General features: G+C 47.2%; 1 protein-coding gene across 1 annotated transcript in view; it reads left to right on the plus strand.

Annotated features, from left to right (window-relative positions):
- The first annotated feature begins 3450 nt into the window (after positions 1-3450).
- Positions 3451-24942, plus strand: part of LOC139049823 (uncharacterized) — a 41182-nt gene continuing 19690 nt past the window's right edge. Inside the window, exon 1 of the mRNA XM_070525640.1 lies at positions 3451-3601. The gene's annotated coding sequence lies outside the window, so the exon portion shown is untranslated. The remainder of the gene's footprint in view (positions 3602-24942) is intronic.

Consider the following 24942-nt stretch of genomic DNA (forward strand, 5'->3'; position numbering starts at 1 on the left):
CGAGGTCGCAACAAATAGTGGCCGTATTTCTGCTTTAGAGAAGATAAATAATTGCACTTATTTCGTCGCACTCGACTTCACGGGGGCCCAAAGCAGCGTTGTTCTTAGCAGCCACAAGAGCAGCAGCGAACGATACTCGTGGGCGAAGTACACATTTAAGGAAAGTTCCTCAAGCGCGATTCACCCATGTTGTCGACTAAGGAATGTTTACCACAGATGCAGTGATAAGGTGCTTCTGCTCATATCTATATTGTGATGCCCCAGAAAATAAGAGAGAAGGTTTTTTGGGACTAGGGTCACGCAACGTGATTAGGACTGGCAAACCTCCGGAGAGGTCAAAGCAAGCTGCTGTGAACGATCCCCGCGCAAATTCCGACGCCGATATTTCTGTGCCGGCGCTGGCCGAGATTGTCGTCGCGTACGTTTTGAATCATGTTCGAGCAATGGACTGGAAGTGGAAGGTTCCACGCCTGCTGCATTTTTTTTATTTGATCTAAATTAGGTTTTACATCACGCGCACTAAAGCATCCTTGCGTTTTTGTGCCCCTACGTTGCACTAAATGTCTTGAAGGAAGGTATACCAAAATGCCCAGCAAAGTACTCGTGTTTAATGTAATTGACGACAAGCGCCACTCTAAAGCTCTACGCATCCTCCAGACAAATATTGGTGCTCTGGCTGCCTCACAAAATACGAAACGACGTCTACCGAGGCGAAAATGCAAGCCAAATGGACCCGCGCCGGCGCGCGTCTTGTAGGTTCGAACCGCCATTACTCGCAAGGCGCGGGGGCACGAGCTTTCACGCGCCGGCAGGCGTACGTGTAGTTTGACCTTAATATTTCCACGGCACGCTTCGAGTTGTACCCAGCGCGTGTTCAAAGCGAAAGCGTGCAAACCACTGGAAATGGAGGCATTTATCACAGTGACGCAATTTATTGTGATAGCATTTATATGAACACTCCTTGCGCAGTTTCGCCCTCGGCGTCGCCTTCACGTTCCGTATAAAGCCCATACCACACGTATGCTTGAGAACGTGTGGTATGGCGTGTGGTATGGCTTGCGAACGTGTGGTATTCCGTATAAAGCCCATACCACACGTATGCAAGGCGCGAGGCGTCGAACGCGCCTTGCGCGTTCGACGCCTCGCGAGGAATGGTGGCTTGCATCCACAGACACGCGCCCCCATGCACGCGACAACATGCGTTTACTGGGCGCCCTCACAGACGCCTTGTAAAATGCGACTTCGTAATTAGGTATCGACAGTGCTTCAAGATGATTCGATACCTTTCAACGAATTGTAACATATTTAAAGCGGTTAGATCGGAACGAAAAAGAAAGATCAAGCACTTTCTCGCATAATATAAATCTTCACTGAGAGTTGAATGTACCGCGCCGATGCTGCGTAGCCAGGCGCGCCGATGCGAGGCAACCCAAGAAAGAGATAAAACTTTATTATGTCCCTGATGGGGTCCAAGGGTGGCGGGGGTCGGGAGACTAACCCCCAGTCCCGTCCTTCCTGACACAACTCCCAGTCCTTGCTTTCTGGAGGCGTCTTCGGCCATTCGGACGGCCCTGAGCTGCTTCTCTGGGTCCAAGCTGAGCAGCAAAGTCTCCCACGGCTCTTCCGTAGCTATGATGGGTGTAGCGTTAGTGCGGTAGGTGTTGGTGGGCGAAGCTTTGGGGCATTGCCAGATAATGTGATCGAGGTCAGCGCTGGCCTCGCACGCTTTGCAGAGTGGGGAGTATGCATTGGGGTAAACGTGTTTGTACAGCACGGGTTTCGGGAAAGTTGTAGTCTGAAGTAGTTGCCTAGTGGTGGATTGAGATTTATTCAGTGTTTTCTGAGCTGGAGGGCAGCGTAACCACTCTCTGCGGTAGTGGAGGAGGATTTCTCTGAACGTGACCACTCGGTACCGCGCTTGAGTGCGATGCAGAACAGAGGGCTGGTCAGGATCGGAAGACTCAGGAGAAGGATGATGCGCCCGGTGGGCGAGAGCTCGGGCGGCATCGTGGGCGGCTTCGTTTCCAGCCAGACCCGAGTGACCGGGGACCCAGATGATGTGGAAGTGGCATTGCCTTGAGGGAGGAGTGCCAAATAATATCTTCTGCGCTTGGGGTGCTATCAGTCCTCTTGTGTAGTTGGGAATGACCGTTTTTGAATCGCTCTACCAGAGGCTGTTGACCCAGGTCGTGTCCCGTATCTACGCGTACGAGCCGTGCCGCACTGCATGTGCACGCGTGAGCGCACGGACGCGAACTTGCACGTGTCCTCAAGGTTATGTGCTCAAGGTTATCTCGGCTTAAAGGCACACTAAAGATAAATACTAAATCAAGTTACTGTGATAGATTAGGGCTCGATAATATCTAAGGCTTCAATATTATCGCGAACGGAGCTTTAATAATCGAGAAATATAGGTAATTGCCGGGCATGATTAGAGGCTTCCCCGGGGCCTTCAAGTACTTGGACAAGACGAAATCACTGCTCAGTTAAATTCTGTCCCTCGTATCCAAACACTCGTTGAAAAAAAAATATATTACTGTATTGTATCTTAAGACGAAATAAAACGCCACTTGTCCAGTTGTATTTCATTTTTCGAAAAAAAAATTGTACGCATTGAAATATCCTGGACAACGACACGGGTGGTCGAAAGGTTTCGTTTTTACTCAACTGCGCGCCACCCACGCTTTAGCGTTTCAGTAGTTTCGGTATGGCGTAGTGCTGCACTGCTTTTGCTCACTCGCGAAACTCGCACAAACTGCAAGTAACAGAGAAATCAACTCCCATGTGATGTTGCGGGATGCCCGGTGGTCTGCGCCACCAGACCAAGAAGCAGCTACACCGGCGAATCCACTTGGCTCGGTATACAGCCATCTGTCGGGCGCCGTTTTACTCATTGACGGCAGCGAACGGTGGTGATGGAGTATGCAATGTCACCACTCACCTCGTTTAGTTAGCGGGAGATCTGAATTCAGAAGAAGGTATTGGGACGCTTCAGATGCAATTGTCTCGTAAATTAACTGTTTTCTTGGTGGCAAACAAGCCTTTAGAGGTTTCTACATTGGTATTTGAACACTCCACATCGACTTTGCATTCAGCTATTGTGTCCCTTTAAAGTCGAAACGCGATAACACTGTCGCCGGGCGTGGTAATTGTATGTGCGAGTGAAAGCAGGCGAGGAAAGACGGCGATCGCGGCTCAATCTGTCGCGCTTGATGGAAGGAATCGAAGAGCAAACGCGCAGTCTTCCTTCGCTCGAAAGGCCGTGGGAAGATAGATGGAAGGGAGAGGCGGGGGTCGCCATTGTGCTCCGGCAGCAACTGCGCATTTCTCGACCGGCCGCACGCGGAACTGACGATCGCTCTTCAGTTTCGCCCGTCATATATGGAAAGGGAAAATGGGGAGGGGCGGCTGCGTCTTCGCCAACAAGTTCGCACTTTGCATAGCCGCGCGCATTGGCGCGCGCCGTGTCTTGCAAGGGATCTGTGGACGGCTCATACCTTTGTGCACGCTGTGTTCTCGCCGCCCTTGCGTTGAAGCGACAGACCGCGGAAAGGGCACTTCGCTCGCCGCAGCTCCCGCGCTTGCGGACAGCAGCGTCAAGGTAAGTAGTTACCCGGTAGCTTAGCTTCCATAGGAGCCCATACGTTCCAAACATGGCAGTTCATCTGCGGTTCATGGAGCTTAGCGCTATCTGTATGTGGAGGGAACACTTCCGGCGGAAGAAAACATATAGCGACGCCATATCCGTTAAAAGCAGAAGCGACGTCATTTTGTTTTAGAAGGCATGAAATTTGGTTTGTTGGTCTGCCTTTGGAGCTATATATACAAATGTGCCGCCATTCGACTTGATGGGCGTTTCGAGCTTTCAGCGCAGAAAGCGATGCAGGAATAGGCCAGCCGCACGGTTGCCGAAATCGCACCCCTTCACGGAGCATAGTTTCTTTGGAGGCCGACGAAAGCTTTAGGTCGTCGGCCAGCGCAGTCGCACGAAAATAACCACACAATTATGTGGCGATCGTAACTCACTACTTTTGACTGAACAGGGGCGCTATTCTGGACATTCCGCCATTTTCTTCGGAGCGTGACGTAGGCGCGACGCAAAAAAAATGGCGCTGGTGGCCCGGTTTTGCTTACGTAACGTGACGCCAACTTGACGTTTCGCCTAAGAAACTGAAATGAAGGCACTGAATGTAGCGTTATCGGTAAAGCAAGACAGTTTTCCTCCGCAGTAAAAATAAAGCAGCTATCTCAAAGCGTATGATTATTCTGTCGAAAACGCTTCTCGCTTCCGTCGTCTGCTGCGTACAAGCCGTCGTCTACTTCAGTAGCTCGGATGCGTGTCCCTGGAAAATGGAATGAGTCATCGCATGTTCGTGCCAACGCGCTTGTTTTCTTTCTTGAGACAACATACGCGAACTGCCAGTGGTGATGCGCGCACGTTCTAGGCCACGTTATCGCTATTTCGTGAAACGCAAGTGACTCAGCCCGACTCGGCTGGCTTAGAAACGGCCGAATATCACCGATAGCGTTGCGCGCGCCAGAGATATCCACTAGAGCGACGCAAGCGCCGGCGCTGCCATCTCTTGTTCATTTCGCTGGTTACTCGCACCGCGGGAGGAAACTTCAAGGCGCCGCCTTGCGTACATTTCTTTTTGTAAGTTAGAAAAAGGCCGTTGTCATAACTTTTGATTGTGCGAAAAGGCATTAACCTCGATTAGAATACAAATGCAGCAGTGAAAAGTGGACAACATTGCTGAAAGTTTGCTATATTCAACCAATATTATTTCGTATTTACGCGTTCTTTTAAAAAACGATGGCCCAAAACAGAAATGCCAACACCACTCGAGAGCGATGCAAATACTATGAGCACGTGTTATGAACAAAAGATTTTCGTGGCGCCAAACGACGGGGAAAATGTGGCGATACGCATTCCTCTCGGCTGCCATTGCATATGGCTGCCCATTAGCATAATTCGCGCGGCTCGTCGCAGCAAAAATTATGGAGGAAAATCTCAGCAATGGCGGCCCTGTGCAACGTCACGCATCGTCAAAATGACGTTTACGAAACAGCCCTTCCTGTGACGCTCCTCATGAGATATTCCTTCAGCCAATCAGCAAGCTGGCATGGCGCATATCTTGAATCGCCACCACATATTCGCGCAATTGCAGATGCATTGCACTGGCTTCTGCACGCTACCGCTCACATTCTTTTTGAAGCGCTAACATCACAATATATCTGCCAAGGACCAAAAAAATGTATTAGTCCATAACATTTGCAGCTCCACGTCACGTTTCGTCATCTTGATGAAAACGCAAAATTGCATTTTGCAATACTTCCGCTTCCCGGCACAAATTTCAAAACACGTGACCTTTCGACAGCCAATCAGAGAGTAAACATGGCGGCTAATGGCGGCCGTGCAGCCGCCATGCGTGTCCAGAATAGAGCCCCAGGTCAAGAAGCGATAAAGCTACCCGCATCACCAAGTTCAGACAAACGCCGGAAAGCATAAAGGCCCAACGTGTGAGGGGGGCGTATTTCAATAGGTGAACTTTACGAGCGCGCCTTTCTGCACATTCCAAGGCGCGCAATGCATTGCGAGTGATAATGGCGTCAACGCCCCCTGCAACGATGGGCGCTGAAACGAAATGTGTTTATTAATAGTATTAAAACTAAAGGAACTTGCATTTTCTTAATTTGTCACGAACATAATATTGACCACGAATTTTATTTTCGTTGAATGTATCTGCGTCTCCCTTGAATTAAAAAGAACCCTTTTTTTCTTTCCCAATGTTTGTTCCCTCAAAACATTGTCGCGTTTCAATCGCTGCTCCCATAACCACCTTTGCTGATGTCGGTGACCATTTGTACTGAACTTCATTTTGCCCTAAGCTTCGCGACCCATTTGGATCGACCGTGGCGACGTTCTGACAGCGAGTGTCCGCCCTAAACGAGTGGGATGTTTGCTTACGCACGCTGACCTGACACCGCGCTTGCTATCAAGCAATGTTTCCGATATGCGCGGCAGAGAAAACAACTATCCTTACTTCGTATAGCTGATCAAATAACTTGCTATTTTAATCAACGCTTTGGCTTTCGGGAGAAACTGCGACTTCTTTAATCGTATTTTGTGCCTCAACTCGTATCGGAAAGCAAAGCACATGGCTCTCACTGTCTATGATAATTTTCGCTAAGTCGGTGTAAGTGCCCTCGTTCTGTTTTCAGCCGTTGCTGATGTGTTTTCTCGACGGCGACCCAATCCATTCAGAAATCTTACGGATTAACAACACGTGCAATGCTAGCAGATAATTTTTCACGTCATCAGACGTTCACCTCATCTCCGCACACCTGCAGGCGGTGGAGGGTAGTTTCGCTTCAGGAATAGTTGTTGTTTTCTAATCAATGTTGGTATGCACTTGCCCTCAGTTTTTTCTTGTGGAGTAAATGTCTGCGAAGGTACATTGCTCTAATTAAATAGGCAAGCATAGGCAAGCGCGTTAGAAAAAAGCAGCTTTCATTTCTGGAGTATAAGGAGCATAATGCACTTTGACAAATAACTTTGCGAACTGAGCGATATAGAATTTTCATCAGAAAGCTGCAAGTAACATATCCAATAGTTGCAGAAACATGCCTTCAAAAGAACAAGGATAATATTATCCAGTTAGGACACTTTGTCAGCGAGATTCCAAGTAATGCGAAAGATTGCGAAGTTTGCCGCCAGTTGCAAAAGTAGCTCGATATCCAAAAGAAGTGAAATTTTTGAAAGCTTAGATTGAGCAACGGGACCAAGTCGATTGCACCACTGGTTAATAAATATAAATAGTTCGCCCAGTGATAAGGCCCCTAAATGTTACCGGCAGCAATGTCCGACCTAATGCATATAGGGGCCAAACATTTACCATACAGCTGTTGTAAAAATTAAATACAAAGGTCATAGGCAGTTTTCGAGTGTCAAATAAGAAATTTACTTTTTCACACGGTGTTTCTGTTTATAATGGAAGCGCAGAAATTTACCTACAAACCCAGAAATCCCATGCTTGAAAAGTGTTCTGATGTTTGCCACAATTTTTTGGCACCTTATATAAGTGTGCAACGAGCTTACGTATGGAAAGATGACTCTTCGTTCAAGCAATTATTTCGTACATTAATTCTATATATACCATAAAAGCATTTACATATACTATTAATCGAGAAGGCCAATTATCCCTGACCTATCAAAACGGGACAGCAGTTTATCAAACACTTTCGCGACACTATTGAAAATTTGGCGTGGATCGGTGTACCTAAGCGAATCGGGCATCACGCTGGGGCATACATACAAGCGAGGCGCCTGGATCACGCAGTGCTAATTGTGTATGCAAAATATCAGCAGCTGCATCGAGCCAAAGGGGCTGGGACTTGAAACAGAGCTTGCGCGTCCTTCTTCTTAGGGAGCCCCGCTCTGCGCCAAAGAGTCAAGCTCACTAGCAAAAATGCTGGTGCGTAAAATGCACTGCCTGCTGCATCAGTGATTTTGACACGTGACCTATGGAAATCAACCGATGTAGAAAGTTAAGGAACATAAATTTACGTGCGTCCTGCAAGAAAAGAATGAATAGAATGGAAAAAAAGGAAGCCGATGGTAATGATGTTAACATGACGGGGTCTCCAACTACAGCCTATTTGAGCAGCCAAAGCTGGAATGTCGCGGAAGCAAGGGTGCTCATAGCAGTGGGGCACACAATGGACATCGTTGTGCTAGAGGAATGGAAACGTGCCATGGGGGCTTGCCGTGACACTTCTGGATGCCAGTCTACGCAAAGAGAGATATCGTCAATGTTTGCGCTGAAACTGGCCTTCTGACAACGCAGCAACGCAATATTTCAAATTTTCTCATTTCTTGTAATGAACCGTTTTGAAATACAGTTACAGTAAGGCGCTCCCATTGTAGCTTCCTGGGCCTGGTGGTCTGTGACCAAAATTTGGCGAGGGGCCTCAAGCATTTTAGGTAGCATTGTAAGCTATGCAAAATATTGCATAGCTATGCAAAAAACATTGCAGGCATATTTAATCTGAAAAATTTGCTGAACATTGAAACTTTATATCCGTTAAGAGCAAAGCGCAGGTGGAAAACTGTGAAGATTTATTCCTGTTATCGTAGAAATCATATCTTGTGATCTTTTTTTTTTTTGAATTCGTGACGCAATCATCAACGAATGGCCATTATATAAAAAGAACTGTCAGGTGGATATATTCGAGACAAGTTAAAATCAGCGCCCATGCTTATAGAATTGGCTTAGTGCCACATCAACCTACGTAATCATTTCAGCGAGCCGTAATTGGCTGTTTTCTCCCAACGCATACGTTAATGACACTGCGCAATGTGGTATAAAGGAAATTTTAACAAATATAACCAATTTAGGTCTTGTTTTATGAAGGCATAGGGCTTAGCTTTCCAATCGCTCGACGTCACTTTCTCCAAGTTTAGTTGTATCAAGCCTTCTTTTGGTATACACTTTTTATCTGATAGTTCTTTTCAATTCAAAGCCCGCCTTCACATCTTTCTATGCATTTCATAAAGATGACATTCTATTTCGGTCCTCAGATTGCGGTAGTTATTGACATTGCTCAAAAAAAGGACAACGAAATGAGATTCCTGAGAAAACGACATAGTTTCGTTCTCTGCGCGCGCGATTGCGGGATGTGGTAACAGGGAGACGAAATCAAAGTACATCTCTTGCCACACGGCACGAAGTAAAAGAAAAGCATGCGGACATTTGGCTTGCGTGTTTCATTAGTAAACAATTAAATTATGGTTTAACTAGTTTAACGTCGGAGTAGAGGACTCCGGATATTTCCACCACCTGGGTTTCTTTCACGTGCATCAAAATCTAAGTACACTGTTTTTTTCGCATTTCGCCCCCTTCGAAATGCGGCCGCCGCGGCTGGGGTCCGATACGGCGACCTCGTGCTCAGGGGCCGAACACCATGCATGGCCACTGATCAACCACGGCCGGTGCGTTTCATTATTTACCTTAACTCTAAGTCATGCATTTAAAGTGCATAGTAAACGAATAAATGGTGTCAGCTTGGCTTATTATTCTAGTCACGTGTCACTATGACTGACGTCACAGCGCTGCCACGTACGTTGGCGCACTTGCGCGATTTACGTCGACCCTGTCGCTGGGAGGCTGGCGCCAGCCAGGAGCACGGCAAACGGCGTTTGGTTTGAAATTTAAGGTCATTGCACGAGGAGTAGGAATGCAGTACTTAGCAGACACCATTTTTAGCGTGGCAGGTATGCAGTGCGCTTGTTACCTCAAAATGGCCAGACCTTGGGGGGGGGGGGGGGGGTGTCCTTGAAAGCACTATAGGGCGTAGTAATAGTTGTCCCAGGAAAGCGTACTGAATTCTGCAGCCCCTCGTTTATGAAACACATTTAAAGCGGTCCCGCGATTCTGGAATGCGTAATTTACTGCAAACGCTGTGGCACTATAGGGCGTAGTAATAGTTGTCCCAGGAAAGCGTACTGAATTCTGCAGCCCCTCGTTTATGAAACACATTTAAAGCGGTCCCGCGATTCTGGAATGCGTAATTTACTGCAAACGCTGTGGTTAAATCCGACGCTTTTGATTTCATCTACGCATTACCCATGGCCAGCCTCTTCTTTTCGAGATATAATCAACTGTTTTCGGGTTTTTGGTATTTTTCGGAATATAGGCACTGGCAGTACAAAAGATGCGTAAAATTAAAATGAGGGACAAAGTGTGGGACCACCTTTCTATACAAATGTAATCACAGCTGCACATTTAAAATCTTCGCCACGCATTAAACATCTGATGAGCCCCATTTTCGCCACATGCAAGATCGTAGTGACGTCTAAATTTCACAAGGCACTCGGAAACATGGTTGATAAACACCCTAAACGTGTTCGAGAACATCCTTTTTATGTGAGGCCTTTGTAATGTACTCAATAATGCAATCTTTTGTGGAATGTGTTGTCATGTATAGGACGGAGGCAAGCTTGGCGTAGGAGAAGCGAGCGTTCCGATTGTAGGATAGAACACTTGCACCTTTGTCTCGCTTTATTTCTTTCCAAACTCTGGGAGCTGCCACTCCCGTGTTGCGGCAATGGACGAAGAAGCCCTCGAAGACCATCCTGCAGCCAAGTCATCACGTGGGGTCACGTCCAGGAATCGCGGAAATGCGTCGAGTGACACGGACAGCGAGGCAACCAAGTTGTACTCGGACAGCGTCGACTCCTCGGACGACGATTTCACGCTTGCCATGAGCCGAACGATAAAAAGAAGGCTGCTACGGAGGTCATCGTCGCCAAGTGTCTCCACCATGAAGAGAACACCACAGCGCTGGCCGTACACTATGCTCCTCATGCCTGTGGACCCAGTGTCAAATCTGCGACTCCTAAACAGGCAAGTCCTTTCTGCGCTTCTTGAGGGAATCGCGCCAAACGAGATATAGGACGTGAGAATAAACGCACGGAAGAATGTCCTTGCAGTAGATGTTCTACACCGTTGTGCACTGCAAAGCCTGCGACAAATAACGGAGATCGACAAAGTGCAAGTGCGATCCATGATATCTACTGGCGGCAATGGCACTATCGGCGTCATTTATGATGTCGATATTTCTATACCAACCGACGACTTACCAGTATTAATAAAGCCAACTACAGAAGGCACTCTCATCACGCACATCACAAGACTTGGCAACACCCGTCGCCTGAAGCTGTGGTTTGATGGAGACAGCCTCCCCTCACACGTCAAAGTTGGTCACGTCCACCATCCAGTCCGCCAATACGTACGAAAGCCACTGCAATGCTACAAATGCTGCAAGATGGGGCACGTAAAAGGTGTCTGTAGGAATAACCTCGTGTGTCCATGGTGCGCCGAATCTCATTCAGCAGATGCCTGCCACGCAACTGTGTTAAAGTGCCCTAACTTCCATGGTACCCATGAGGCCTCATGCATTGATTGCCCGCGGGTGAGGAACGAGCGACCAGTACTCAAACGTATGGTACGGGACCATTTAACACACAGAGAGGCTGCCGCTACTCTCAGGCGACGACGACATCGGCACCGAAGAGCAGCACGATGAGTTACGTTTACTGAAAGATATACGGCATCTTTCAGCAAAGCGGCTACCGTGTCAACGCCAACTTCCACAAAGACCGACAGTGCGAAAACGAAGACTGGGGCAACACTCTCACCTCCTGAAGAGTGGCCTACACTTCCACGAGCACAACCTGCCTCGGAGTCACATCAAATTGCGCCGCCATCAGTGACCTCACGAACCGCGGATGGGACGACGACTGAGGATCGCCAAGTCATAGTGATGCTGAAGTCACTTACGGACGCCATGCGCATTCTACTGAGCAGCATGAAAACCCCGTCGGCAAAGAGTGCACTGCAGGTGCTGGACACCTTGAGTCCGGTGCTTGCGGCCCTAGAGTAAAACCACGGCCCGAGAGATGCCGTCGTTTCTGGAGGAAGTCAAGAATGCATCTGTTTTTCAGTGGAACGCCAGAGGGCTAAAGTCACGCATGTCCGACTGTAGACAGTTTGTCATTTGCACACCAGTTCCCCATTATCGTGATTTGCGAGCCCAACCTGTCAGCTCCCATCAGACTTTCCGGGTATGAGAGCTTCATGTCCTCTACCCACGGTGAGTGCAGCAAGGTTGTTGTGTTTATATGCCGTGACTCGACTTATATAAATCACCCAGTGCCTCCTGACGAATCAAATCAATACGTTTGCTTAGCAGTGAAGAAGAAAAAGCTCACGTTCACAATTCTTGGAGCCTATTTATCTCCAGCAAGCCGTCTAGATTGTGTGCGCCTACGGGGAATTTTAACATCGACTCCAAAGCCGTGGGTGCTCACTGGTGACTTTAACGCCCACCATTACCTATGGGGAAGCTCCAAAGTTAACTCTAGAGTCAGAACGTTGGTGTCCTTTGCCTCTGAACGTGAATTTTGCTTGGCAAATGATGGAAGCCCTACTTATCTGCGTGGATCAGCGTATAGCAGCTGCTTGGACCTAACCTTCGTTTCACGTTCGCTTTCGAGAAGAGTGCCCTGGTTTTCGGATTTAGAAACACGGGGTAGCGACCACATCCCAACCTATTTGAAGATCGAAGGTTTGACTAGCGCCACGGCCTCCAGAACCGTCCAGTGCACCGATTGGCCTAAATACAAGATAATAATGGAAGACTGTTGTCGTGACGGCACCTCCTATACCCTACTGGGCGCGATAAAGGATGCCATACAAACAACCACGCATTTGCTGTCGACGAGTTCTTCCCGCACCAATTTCGACATCAAACTAGCAAAACTTCGAGCAATTCGCTGTCGTGCCGAGCAAAGATATAGACGCACGAAGTCCAATCATGATTTGAGATTGGCTAGACGAACACAAAAGAAAATACAGCGTCACATGAACAAGCTGGCTTCACGACAATGGGTATCCTTTTGCGAGTCCCTGGATCCGCGAAAACCATTGTCGCTTATATGGAGGACTGTTCGTGGCCTTCGCAGAACCTTTGGTCAGCACCACCCGTTTAAATCTCTGGCACTTTATCTACAATGTAGAGATATTGAGGTCGCTAAATATTTCTGCAGAAAGATTGCTGGCGAGGCAAATTCCAATGAAGCTGGTACAGGAACGCTCGACCACCCGCTGTTCTCACGTGATCCCCGCATGAAATGCCCTGTTTCTATGGAGGAACTAGAAGCTGCGCTGGCTTTGTGCAGGCGTTCTTCAGCGCCAGGACCTGACGGCATTACATACCGTGCCTTGTGTAACCTAGGAGATCAAGCTCGGAAGGCACTGTTGCTCCTCTACAACGACTCCAGGCAGACGGGTACCGTTCCGCAAGAGTGGAAGTCAACTCGCCTCATTCCACTTCTCAAAGCTGGCAAGTCGCCTCTGGACATTTCCTCATACCGTCCGATCGCACTTGCCAGCTGTGTCAGAAAAACAATGGAAAGAATGACTTTAACACGTTTGGAATGGTACTTTGAGTACTATGAAATCTATCTACACGCTATGGCCGGATTCAGACGGGGCTGTACGTCAACAGACAGCATTGTTGACTTGATAACATTTGTGCAACACCAAAAGGCCTGTAAGCGGCTATCTGCTCCTCTGTTTATTATAGATGTTAAAGGAGCTTATGATAATGTCACCCATGAAGCTATCCTTAGCACGTTAGAAGCCGTCGGACTGGGTGGTAAGATGTATATGTGGGTGCGCAAATACTTACAGAGGAGACCATTCTACGCGCACACAGAAAATGGCCCGACGTCCGAGCATTACGGTAGCCGAGGCGTCCCTCAAGGATGAGTGCTTAGCCTGACTCTTTTCAATCTCACCCTCAGTGGATTAGTTTACAACCTGCCAAGCACCGTACGACTTTCCATCTATGCCGACGACATCTGCATTTGGGCATCAGGTGTGACACGACTTCAGCTTCGTGCTCGGCTTCAGAAGGCAGCCACAATGACATCTTGCTACCTTCGTGAACAAGGACTTGAAATTTCATGCGGAAAGTGCGCTATGGTGGCATTCACGAGGAAGCCAATGTCTTGTTACGGCGTATCTATTACCGGCCAACTTATACCATACAGCAGAAGTCACAGGTTCTTGGAAGTCGTAATTGACAGAGACCTGTCTTGGACTCCGCACATCAATTGCGTGAAAAAGCGGCTGACTGTTATATGTCACCTGTTCAGGTTCCTTGCAGGAAAAAGTTGGGGAGTATCTATACACGCTATGTTACAGTTTTACATGGCGTGGTTCGTTGGATTCCTGCGATACAGCCTGCCTGCAATATCCAACACCTGCAAGACTAAGTTGCGTACGATTCAGAGTATTCAAGCCCAAGCCCTTAAGATATGTCTTGGCTTACCGCGCAGTGCATCAATGGCTGAAACTATTGCCCCTGCGCAGGATTACCCGATCACGACGCACCTTACCGTTGAGACAATGCGTATGCATCTCAGGCATTATGCTAGGACCCCTTCCCACCACTTGGCGAGCCTCACTGCTGCAAGGCCCAGCTCGGCATTTAGCGGTATTGTCAGTGCACATCGTGCGTCGTTTACTTCAGGGTACGCACCTGCGGCCAAGCCAGCGTTTCCTCCGTGGTGTTTGAGCCGTCTACAAGTACATATCATGATTCCGGGACTACAGAAGAAGACAGATCTACCGGCCCCTGCTCTAACACAGCTGAGCTTACTTCTTCTGCATGAAAAGTACAGCAACCACGTGCACATCTATACCGATGGATCGACTACGTCGGGCAGTTCTTCTGGTGCCGTGGTTATACCAACGCGAGGAATGACACTGCGGTTCAAGACATCGCATGTCACGACCTCAACGGCGGCAGAACTAACGGCCCTGCGTCGAGCACTGGAATTCATTGATTCTGAAAGACCTAGAAAATGGGCTGTGTTCTGCGATTCAAAACCGGCATTACAGTGCACGCAGTCCGTTCTCCGACACGGATGTCATGACCAATTTACATACGAAGTCGTGAAACTTTACTACGATGTCCAACAAAAAGGCCATGAGGTCGTTTTGCGATGGGTACCTGGCCGCTGTGGAATCAGTGGCAATGATTCCACCGATAACGCTGCTCGCACAGCACATCAAGAAGAGCACAGCGTTCCAATTCCGCTTTCGAGGACTGACGCTGCAAGGCAGCTTGGACCCCTGGCACGCAGTCTCACACTGACCGAGTGGAACTCGCCAAACTTACGACTTACGCGACTGCATCGACTAAACCCCTCCCTGCAACTCCGACCTCCACTCGGACTTCCTCGACGTCAAGCTGCGCTTCTCTGTCGCCTTTGGTTAGGAGTTGCCTTCACAAAGGCATACTCTACATTAATGGGAGTGACTGACAGCGCAGCATGCGAGGTCTGTGGCACCGAAGAAAACATCGACCACCTGCTGTGCCACTGTCCAAGATATGCCCCAGAGAGACAAGAACTTGTCAAAGCTTTCCAAAAACTGGACAATCGGCCACTTTCTGTGCAAGTGCTGCTGGAACACCGCCCCCATCGCCCGTCGGCCCATAGAGCGGTGAAGGCGATTTTGTGTTTCTTAAGGACGACGGGTTTGTGCGACCATCTGTGACATTTAATGCGAATTCTGTAAGAACACACGCGTCAGCGAACTCGCCGCAACTTCCTTCTTTCCTTCTCTCCTCTCTCTCCCTGTGATCTTTGTTTTCCACTTTCCCATTCCCAGGGTAGCCAACCGGACGGTATTCTGGTTAACCTCCCTGGCTTCTACTTTTCTCTTCCCTCCTCCTCCCGATTGTAAGCCCGAACTTCCACAAAATAGGTGGTACGCTGCACCTGCCTATGCTTTCCTTTGACTGAACAGTCTGAGCACGTTGCATCCAGTGGTAAATGCGACCAGTTTCACTTTGAGACCACAGCCGGTGTAAGGGCCACCCCGGCCCGAAGCCTTCAAACCACAACCTCCTCGACCGCAGTAAGGTGAAGGGAGAGGGAGCAGGCAAGGGCAGGATAAGAGGACTAGCCCACGCAATATATATCGGCTGAAACCGACGCGTTTGAAGCTTTGCTTGCTCATAATGTTGGGTTTTATGCGCTGAAAGCCTGCTTTGCTTATGAGGCACGCCATAATGAGGGACCCAGAGTGATTTTACGAATTTTGGTTTCTTTACCGTGCACCTAAATCCAAGTACGCGTTTTTTTTTCTTTCTTTTTACGTCTTGTCTTTCCATTTCGCTCCCGTCGACATTCGCCCGCCGTGGGCGCGATTGAATGGACGACCGTGAGCTCAGAAGTGAAACACCTTGCGCACTAAGCTGCCGCGGCTGGCATCACACAGAAAACAGGCTCCAACGTTCACCTATGCACGTACGTCATTCAACGATACTCCGCGGCTTCCGGTTTACGGCAGCGCCATGTTGGGGAACCTATAGGCCTATGCCAGCCTATGCGCGCGCCTGTTGATAAGGTGCCCCAAGATGGCGGAAGGTAGTGCGGAAGCCGACGACAGCTGCCGATGTGACGACACATGCATACTATGTATAGAGTTAATATAACGAACTCCAGCGCCCGTTCAGCAAAATCGGCAACTCCAAGGACGCCAACATGCGGCCACCTTGCGCCACCGCGCATGCGCCGACGACGAGATGCGATTCAGACCAGACGCGCAATGAACGCGATACGGAGCCTCCCTTCATTAGAGAGTTTTAGCAGAGCATTGCTTACACTCCGCTCCGCGCACATTTGGCTGCATAGAAAGCATTGACTTCGCTTATCTAACAAGCCCGTCTCATAGAAACGCCAGTTACGTGCTCTCTGCTGCGCTGTAAGACGACGAAGACGGCAATTAGACGCACCCTGACGCTTCACAAAATAGAGTTCCTCACGGAACTTTGGCAGCGTTCTATGTTCCGCTGCTGCAGTGAGCATTGTGCGCAGGCGCGTCTGTGTTCCCGGTAGCGTTTTGCTCAGTGGCTATGTGCCAATTCTAATAGTACGCCGGTCTCGGTCTCAGCGGAGCGGACCGTAAACGTTCTGCTAAAGCTCTCTAGTATGGTGGCGTGATCTATTTCAGAGGCCTGCAAAGGCATCATGTAAGGCATTGTAAAAGTAACTAAATGTTTTATAAGTGGCCATCCTATATTTCTCAAAAATACACGGTATGAACTTTACATATTTTCCGTATGGGCGGGTCGTGTAAAGGCTTGTTTTCGCATAATTTATTGTGAGTTTGACAGAAATTGGAGGGAAGAACTTGGCGTCGCCATTGCGATTGCCACTTCGCGAAGATGTAATAAATACACTGTGTTCACCGGTAAAATCATGATGTTATGCCTTAGTGCGCTGTCAAGCTACGTAGTGAAAGAGTATCCATATTCCATATACCAAAACGAGAAGACTTGCATTCTTCACTAGGAGAAAAGGATGTCACCATATGAAGACATTTGCGGCGGATATTTTTCGTAAATACAGTTTTATCAGCATTTCCATAAGCACAGTTGCGTTTTAGACGGGACGAGAAACTTAGGTAGAGATTGCAGGGCAACTATGGAGTTTGTTTAATATACCAAAAGTGCGCTTTTCGTTTGGCAACTGGCTCCATTGGCTGTGTACTTCCGTGACTACGAATTCAAAAGATTATTTACCATAGATAAACAAATTAAGCAAAAGGCTCACTCGCCAAAAATTGGCAACACGTCCCGCCTAGTGTTTGTTCCATTGGCAGTCTTGCAGGGTGATTTTGAATTCAAAAGCTTATTTACCATAGAGAAACAAGTTGAGCAAAACGCATACTCGCCGAAAATTGGCAACACGTCCCGCCTAGTGTTTGTTCCATCCGTTAGCTCACGCGAGCATCGAAAAACAAAAGAAATGTGAAATAATTTTGTGTGACGTGCCAAGACGGCGCTTCTCTTTAGGCTTGGCTCCATTGACAGTTCCATCTTGGTTTCTGCTTGGTTAAGTACTAAGATTCCTGCATTCCTCTCGCCTTACCCGTTTAACCATAGAGAAATAAATTCATCAAGAAGGGAGGGACACTCAGCAAAAATTGACAACCGGAACTACGTCACGCGTTGTGTTCATCACCTCTGTTAGCTGACGCTAGCATCGAAAAAAGAACGTAAAATGAATGGAAACGGCGTTTTATGTTTATCTTACTATTCCTCGCTAAAACTAAACAGTTTACCCATAAATGGAGTTACTGGCAACAAGATACACGTCATGTCTAGTGTCAGTCCCATCAGTTCACTGACGCGAGCATTGGCGAAAAAATGTAAAATGAGTTTAGACATCGGTTTTTTTTTTATTATTTCGGGCTAAAACTAAAAAAAAGCGTTTCCCTATAATTAAACATATACTGGGCGATTTATTTTTAAGCCTTCATCATCATCATCTGCCTAGTTACGCCCACTGCAGGGCAAAGGCCTCTCCCATACTTCTCCAAATACCCCTGTCATGTACTAATTGTGGTCATGTCGTCCCTGCAAACTCCTTAATCTCATACGCCCACCTAACTTTCTGCCGCCCCCTGCTACGCTTCCATTACATTGGAATCCAGTATGTAACCCTTATTGACCATCGGTTATCTTGCCTCCTCATTACATGTCCTGCCCATGCCCATTTCTTTATTTTGATTTCAACGAGGATGTCATTTGCTCGCGTTTGTTCATTCACCCAATCTGCTTTGTTCTTATCCCTTAACGTTACACCCATCATTCTTCTTTCCATAGCTCGTTGCGTCGTCCTCAATTTAAGTAGAACCCTTTTCGTAAGCCTCCAGGTTTCTGCCACATACGTGAGTACTGGTAAGACACAGCTGTTGTATACTTTTCTCTTGAGGGATAATGGCAACCTGCTGTTCATGATCTGAGAATGTCTGCCAAACGCACCCCAGCCCATTCTTATTTTTCTGATGAGTTCACTCTCATGATCCGGATCCGCGGTCACTACTTGCCTTAAGTAGATGTATTTCCTCACCACTTCCAGTGCCTCACTACCTATTGTAAACTGCTGTTCTTTACCGAGACTGTTAGACATTACTTTAGTTTTCTGCAGATTAATTTTTTGACCCACCCTTTTGCTTTGCATCTCCAGATCAGTGAGCATGCATTGCAATTGGTTCCCCGAGTTACTAAGCAACGCAAAATCATCAGCGAATCGCAAGTTACTAAGGTGTTCTCCTTTAACTCTTATCCCCAATTCTTCCCAATCCAGATCTCTGAATACCTCCCACAAACTCGCTGTGAATAGCATTGGAGAGATATCTCCCTGCCTGACTCCTTTCTTTATTGGGATTCTGTTGCTTTCTTTATGGAGGGCTATGGTGGCTATTGAGCAGCTATAGATATCTTTCAGTATTTTTATATACGGCTCGTCTACCCCCTGATTCCGTAATGCCTCCATGACTGCTGAGGTTTCGACTGAATCAAACGCTTTCTCGTAATCAATGCAAGCTATATATACCGGTTGGTGATATTCCGCACATTTCTCTATCAGCTGATTGATAGTGTGAATATGGCCTATTGTTGAGTAGCCTTTACGGAATCCTGCCTGGTCCTTTGGTGAACAGAAGTCTAAGTTGTTGCTGAGGCTATTTGCGATTACCTTAGTAAATGCTTTGTAGGCAACATACAGTAAGCTGATCGGTCTATAATTTTTCAAGTCTTTGGCGACCCCTTTCTTGTGGATTCGGATTATGTTAGCGTTCTTCCAAGATTCCGGTACGCTCGTGGTCATGAGGCATTGTGTATATAGGGTGGCCAGTTTTTCTAGAACAATCGTCCCACCATCCTGCGTGAAATCTGCTGTTATGTTATCCTCCCCAGCTGCCTTCCCTCTTTGCATAGCTCCCAAGGCTTTCTTTACATCTTCCGGCGTTACTTGTGGGATTTCAAATTCCTCTAAACCTGTACTGCATAACACTGGTACTGTGTGAATCTCTATAAAACTTCTCTGCCACTTGAACTATCTCATCCATGTCAGCAATGATATTGTCGGCTTTGTCTGTTAAAGCATACATCTGATTCTTGCCAATTCATAGTTTGTTCTTCATTGCTTTTAGGCTTCCTTCGTTCCTGAGACCATGTTCTACTCTATCCATATTATATTTCTTTAAGGCAGCTGTCTTACGCTTGTTGATTAACTTCGAAAGTTCTGCCTGTTCTATTCTATCTGTAGGGTTAGAGGCTTTCATACATTGGCGTTTCTTGATGAGATCTTTCGTCTCCTGCGATAGCTTACGGGTATCGTGTCTGATTGAGTTACCACTGGCTTCTATTGCACACTCCTTAATGATGCCCGTAAGATTGTCGTTCATTGTTTCAACACTAAGGTCCTCTTTCTGAGCTAAAGCCGAATACCTGCTCTGGAGCTTGATCCGGAATTCCTCTATTTTCTCTCTTATCGCTAACTAATTGATCGGCTTCGTATGCACCAGTTACTTCCGTTCCCCCTTAAATTCAGGGTAATTCGAGGCCACTGCAGCGCACCTTGCCGAGCACGTCCACATCTTGTATTACGCCAGGGTTAGCGCAGCGTATAAAATCTATTTTATTTCTAGTCACGTCATTCAGGCTCCTCCACGTCTCCTTTCGGCTATCCCGCTTGAGGAAGGTGGTATTCATTATCCACATATTATTCTGTTCTGCTTAGTCTACTAATATCTCTCCCCTTCTATTCCTAGTGCCTATGCCATATTGTCCCACTGACTTGTCACCAGCCTGCTTCTTGCCTACCTTGGCATTGAAGCCGCCCATCAGTACAGTGTATTCTGTTTGACTTTACTCATCGCCGATTCCACATCTTCACCGAAGCTTTCAACTTCCTGGTCATCATGACTGCATGTAGGGGCGTAGACTACATACGGACTATACCTCTACGACCTTAAATTTGTACCGGTTATTCAGTTTCACAGCAAGACCTGCCACCCTCTCGTTATTGCTGTAGGATTCCTGTATTTTACCAGCTATATTCTTATTAATCAGGACTCCGACTCCTAGTTCTCGTGTCTCCTCTCCGCTAAGCCCCGGTAGCACAGGACGTGCCGGCTTTTTAGCACTGTTTATGCTGTATTTGTCCTCCTAACTTCACTGAGGCCTATTATATCCCATTTGCCGCCCTCTGATTCCTCCAATAGCTCTGCTAGGCCCACCTCACTAGGTAACGTCCTAGCGTTAAACATTGCGAGGTTCAGATTCCAATGGCGGCCTGTCCGGATCCAGGGATTCTTAGCACCCTTTGCTGCATCACAGGTCTGACGACAGCCGTGGTCAGTGGCTTCGCAGCTGTTGGGGACTGTGCGCCGGGGTTTGTTGCTGTATTCGTATAGGAGGTCATGGCCAAGTACTGCACCAGGGTGGCCAATCCTGCTCTGGTGAGGGAGTGCGTTACTGGTTCTGGTCACAGGAATCAGACCGCACTCCAGGCCTGTTTATGCAATTTATCAACACGCGTTTTTTTAAAGATCCGATGGAAAATTGTGTGGGTGCGGGAATCGAACCACGTTCCTCTTGCACACGAGGCGGATGCTCTACCTCTACGCCACCGCTGCACCTTACCTGACTTTACCTGGCAACAAGCTAGCGGCACGACATAGGCGTCATATGCATGCGTTATGCACTGGACATATCACCGAAGCCAGCATGTCCGGCTACGTGCGCCTTTTCGCCGAACCGCAGCTTTAGGATGTAGCCGGTTTCTTATGCATCTGGCGTACTCTTGCTTTCGTTGTACACCTGTACACGGCGCCAACGCATTTTTGAGCTACAGCATGGGGTGAAATTTGGCTTTACGGTCTGTGACGCATTTCAACCAATTTGGGCTTTCATCGCGTGGAACCGAGATTTGTGGCTCAGTAAGCGAAAAACAGCTCGGCTGTCTTGTAGTCAATAAGGTCAATGACTTCACTTGCCCTACTTTTTCGGCGCTATATATAAGCATGGAACGAGCTTACGCTCGCAAAGTTGACTCTTGGTTGAAGTAATTGGTTCGTATATTGATCCTCTATATGCCACAAAAGCCGCAGCATATACTGTGAATCGAGAAGACGCAATTATCCGTGGCCGCGCAAAACGCTACAGCTGTTTGTGAAACACTTTTACGCCACTTTCGAAATATTGGAGAGGATCGGTATTTCTAACCGTGTGGAGCATTTTCATAAAGGGTGCCTCACCAGGCTGGGGCAAAGAGACAAGCGTGTGCCTAGATCACGCTGTGCTAATTGTGCATGGAGAATATCAAGTGGATGCACGGAGCCAGAATGGCTGCAATTTGAAGCAGAGCCCGGGCGTCCTTTTTCTTAAGCAGCCCCGCTCTCTGGCAGCGACTGAAACTCGCTGCCGAAAAATGCTTTTGCGTAAGACGCATTGCCTACAGCGTCCGTGATTTTGGCACGTGATCTATGTAAATCAGCTGACGCAAAACGGAAATACCACATTTTTACCTGCGTCAATGAGCAAAACACCTAATTGAAGGGGAAAAAAAAAGGGAGCGAGGGTATTGATGTGAACATGACGGGTTCTCTAACTACAGCATATGTGAACGGGCACAGAGGGAATCAGGTGAATGAAGCGAAAAAGGTGCGCATAAGAACGGGGAACACAATGGTGAAGGTTGGGTCAGAGGAAGCGAAAGGTGGCACGGCTGGTGGCTGTGACAATTGCGGACGCTAGTCTACGCTGGGAAATTGTAAACGTTTGCGATGAAGCTGGACTTCTGAAAGCACGGCAACGCCTCATTTCATTTTTTGTCATTTATTGGTACGAACCCCTTTGAAATACATTTAGAGTAAAACCCTCCTGTCGCGGTTCCCTATAGTTGACGGTCTATAACCTAAATTGGCCAAGGGGCCTAAAGTTTTTAAGTAGTAGCTTTAGCTATGCAAAATATAGAGAACCAGAGCTTGTAGTTGCGAGAAAGATATTGCTGACAGATTTCGTAATTTCTTTTATGAAAGTTGAAACTCCTTCGGGGAGGTGGAAAGTGCGGTTACGAAAATTTGAAAATTTATTGCCAGTGTGGTGGGAATGTCATCGTCTGAAAAATTGATGATTTCGTCACGCAATTGTTCAACGGACTGTCATTTTTAAGCGACTGTCAGGTGGTTATACGCTATGATATATGGATATGCTATGCTATATACTATATATAGTCAGCGATATATGCGCAACGAATAACCATAACCATAAGAACTATATTGTATATATATAATCAGCGCGTAAGCTTAGAGAATTTACATAGTGTCTCACCAGCCTACATATTCGTTTCAACAAGCCGTACGTGACTATTTTCTCCCAAAGCATACAGTGCTGACGTTGCGCGGTTTGTTATGAACAAAACTTTAAACTAATATATCCAATCTAGGATCTTGTTTTAAGAAGACATGAAGCGTAGCATAGCTATCTCTCGACGTCACTTTTTTCCAAGTTTAAATATAGATGACACACGCCCCTGAGGTTTCCTTGTATCAAGTGTTTATTTTGTAGAGATCGAGTTGAACTGTGGATAGGGCATTTCGATCCCAAGTACGCCTTCAAATCAATTCCTACACCTCAAAGAGGTGGTCTGAGATTTTGGCCCTCGAGATTGTACAAGTTATGGATATTACCCACTGAAGAACAAAGAAATAAAATTCCTCTAGACGTTTCTGTGCATAGTGCCTGTCGGAAGCAATAAGCTTGCGGACGCTGTGGAAAGAGCCGTTTTGCACGTTAGCGCCATCCCACGGACTGCTTATGGAAAACTTGATACATACTCACTCCTTCCTCATGTTACACGATGTATGTATGTATGTATGTATGTATGTATGTATGTATGTATGTATGTATGTATGTATGTATGTATGTATGTATGTATGTATGTATGTATGTATGTATGTATGTATGTATGTATGTATGTATGTATGTATGTATGTATGTATGTATGTATGTATGTATGTATGTATGTATGTATGTATGTATGTATGTATGTATGTATGTATGTATGTATGTATGTATGTATGTATGTATGTATGTATGTATGTATGTATGTATGTATGTATGTATGTATGTATGTATGTATGTATGTATGTATGTATGTATGTATGTATGTATGGCGGCCATGGTATGGTGGACATGGAACGGGGTGTGACGGTGGGCGCCCGTGGTTGCGCATGGTTCTTAGTGTGCTTGAGCGCCTTCCCTGGCGCGTGCGGTTTCTTGGATGTAATCTGCGCAGGGTGCATAGTTGGGCGAGCCGAGATGGTTTGGCGCTTTGCGTCGCTGTCTCGCAGCGTGCCTAGTGTTGGCGATCGCGTAATATCACGTGTCGTATAGGCATTCAAGCAAGCAGCAGCTTCCAAGCGTTTGGCTCATGTTGCCGACGTGGTTCATGAAAGCGTTGCTTATGTTTGCATTCACGGGTGTGACATCGTGCTTGCTAATTTATTAATACGTGAAGGTTTACTGTGACTTATGTAGCACTCTAATACTTTGTTATCACAATGAAAGCCTTCGCTTTGCGGACGAACGTGTGAACTTCTATTTTTACATACACTGATATTTAAGCAAGCACATCTAAATTAGATAGCACAAGCCATATATGCGCTATTTTTTGGACTACGCTCACGGGCCACCTAGCAAATGTATTTTACGTTGGAAGTGGTTACGTGTCATCTAAGGAGCATTCTGCCGCAACAATTCTTGAAATTCGTTCAATAATAGCGGAGATAGAAATGTTTCAAATAACGTGAAACCATGATTGCAGTAGGCGAACGTCACCGCCAAAATACACACTCTCTTCACTAGCAGTGACTAGCGTCCGCAAGCAAAATTAATTCCCTGCGTTCTCTCATAGCGCAGCCGTAGGATTGCGTGACGAATTCGTCTAGGGCCGCGCTTTTGTTCTTTTCTTTTTTTTGCCGTGTTTTTTCTGAGTGGTGCGCTTCTATGGACGGTCTCCCGCATGAGCTGTTGTGTCTGCCTCGTTTCGCGCAGCGCGTGGTTTCGCGCCTTTCAACACGGTTGAAAACGACATAGTTTCGATCTCCGTGCGCTCTTGCGTGACGTAGGAACAAGCAGACTAAACCAAAGCACATCCTTCTTGCCATGTGGTGCGACGTAAAAGAAAAACATGCAGACATTCGGTTTGTGTGCATCACTGTTTTCAAAACATCTAAGTCGTCTGTTTAAGCAACCTAATAAGCAAATAAATGATATCGGCTTGAATTATTTGTGAAGTCACGTGTCACTATGAGCGACGTCACAGCGCTGCATTGTACGTAGGCGCACTTACGCGACATATGTCGACTCTCTAGGTGGGTGGGCGACGCCTGTGAGGAGAACGCCAAGCAGCGTTTGGTTTTGAAATTTAAGCCTTTTACGCGGCGGGTAGCGATGCGATGCACTTGTCAGCTCAAGATGGCCAGACCTGATTAGGGACCCGGCCTT

The sequence above is a fragment of the Dermacentor albipictus genome, chromosome 9 (genome assembly GCF_038994185.2).
Source record: "Dermacentor albipictus isolate Rhodes 1998 colony chromosome 9, USDA_Dalb.pri_finalv2, whole genome shotgun sequence".
NCBI classification, from domain to species: domain Eukaryota; kingdom Metazoa; phylum Arthropoda; class Arachnida; order Ixodida; family Ixodidae; genus Dermacentor; species Dermacentor albipictus.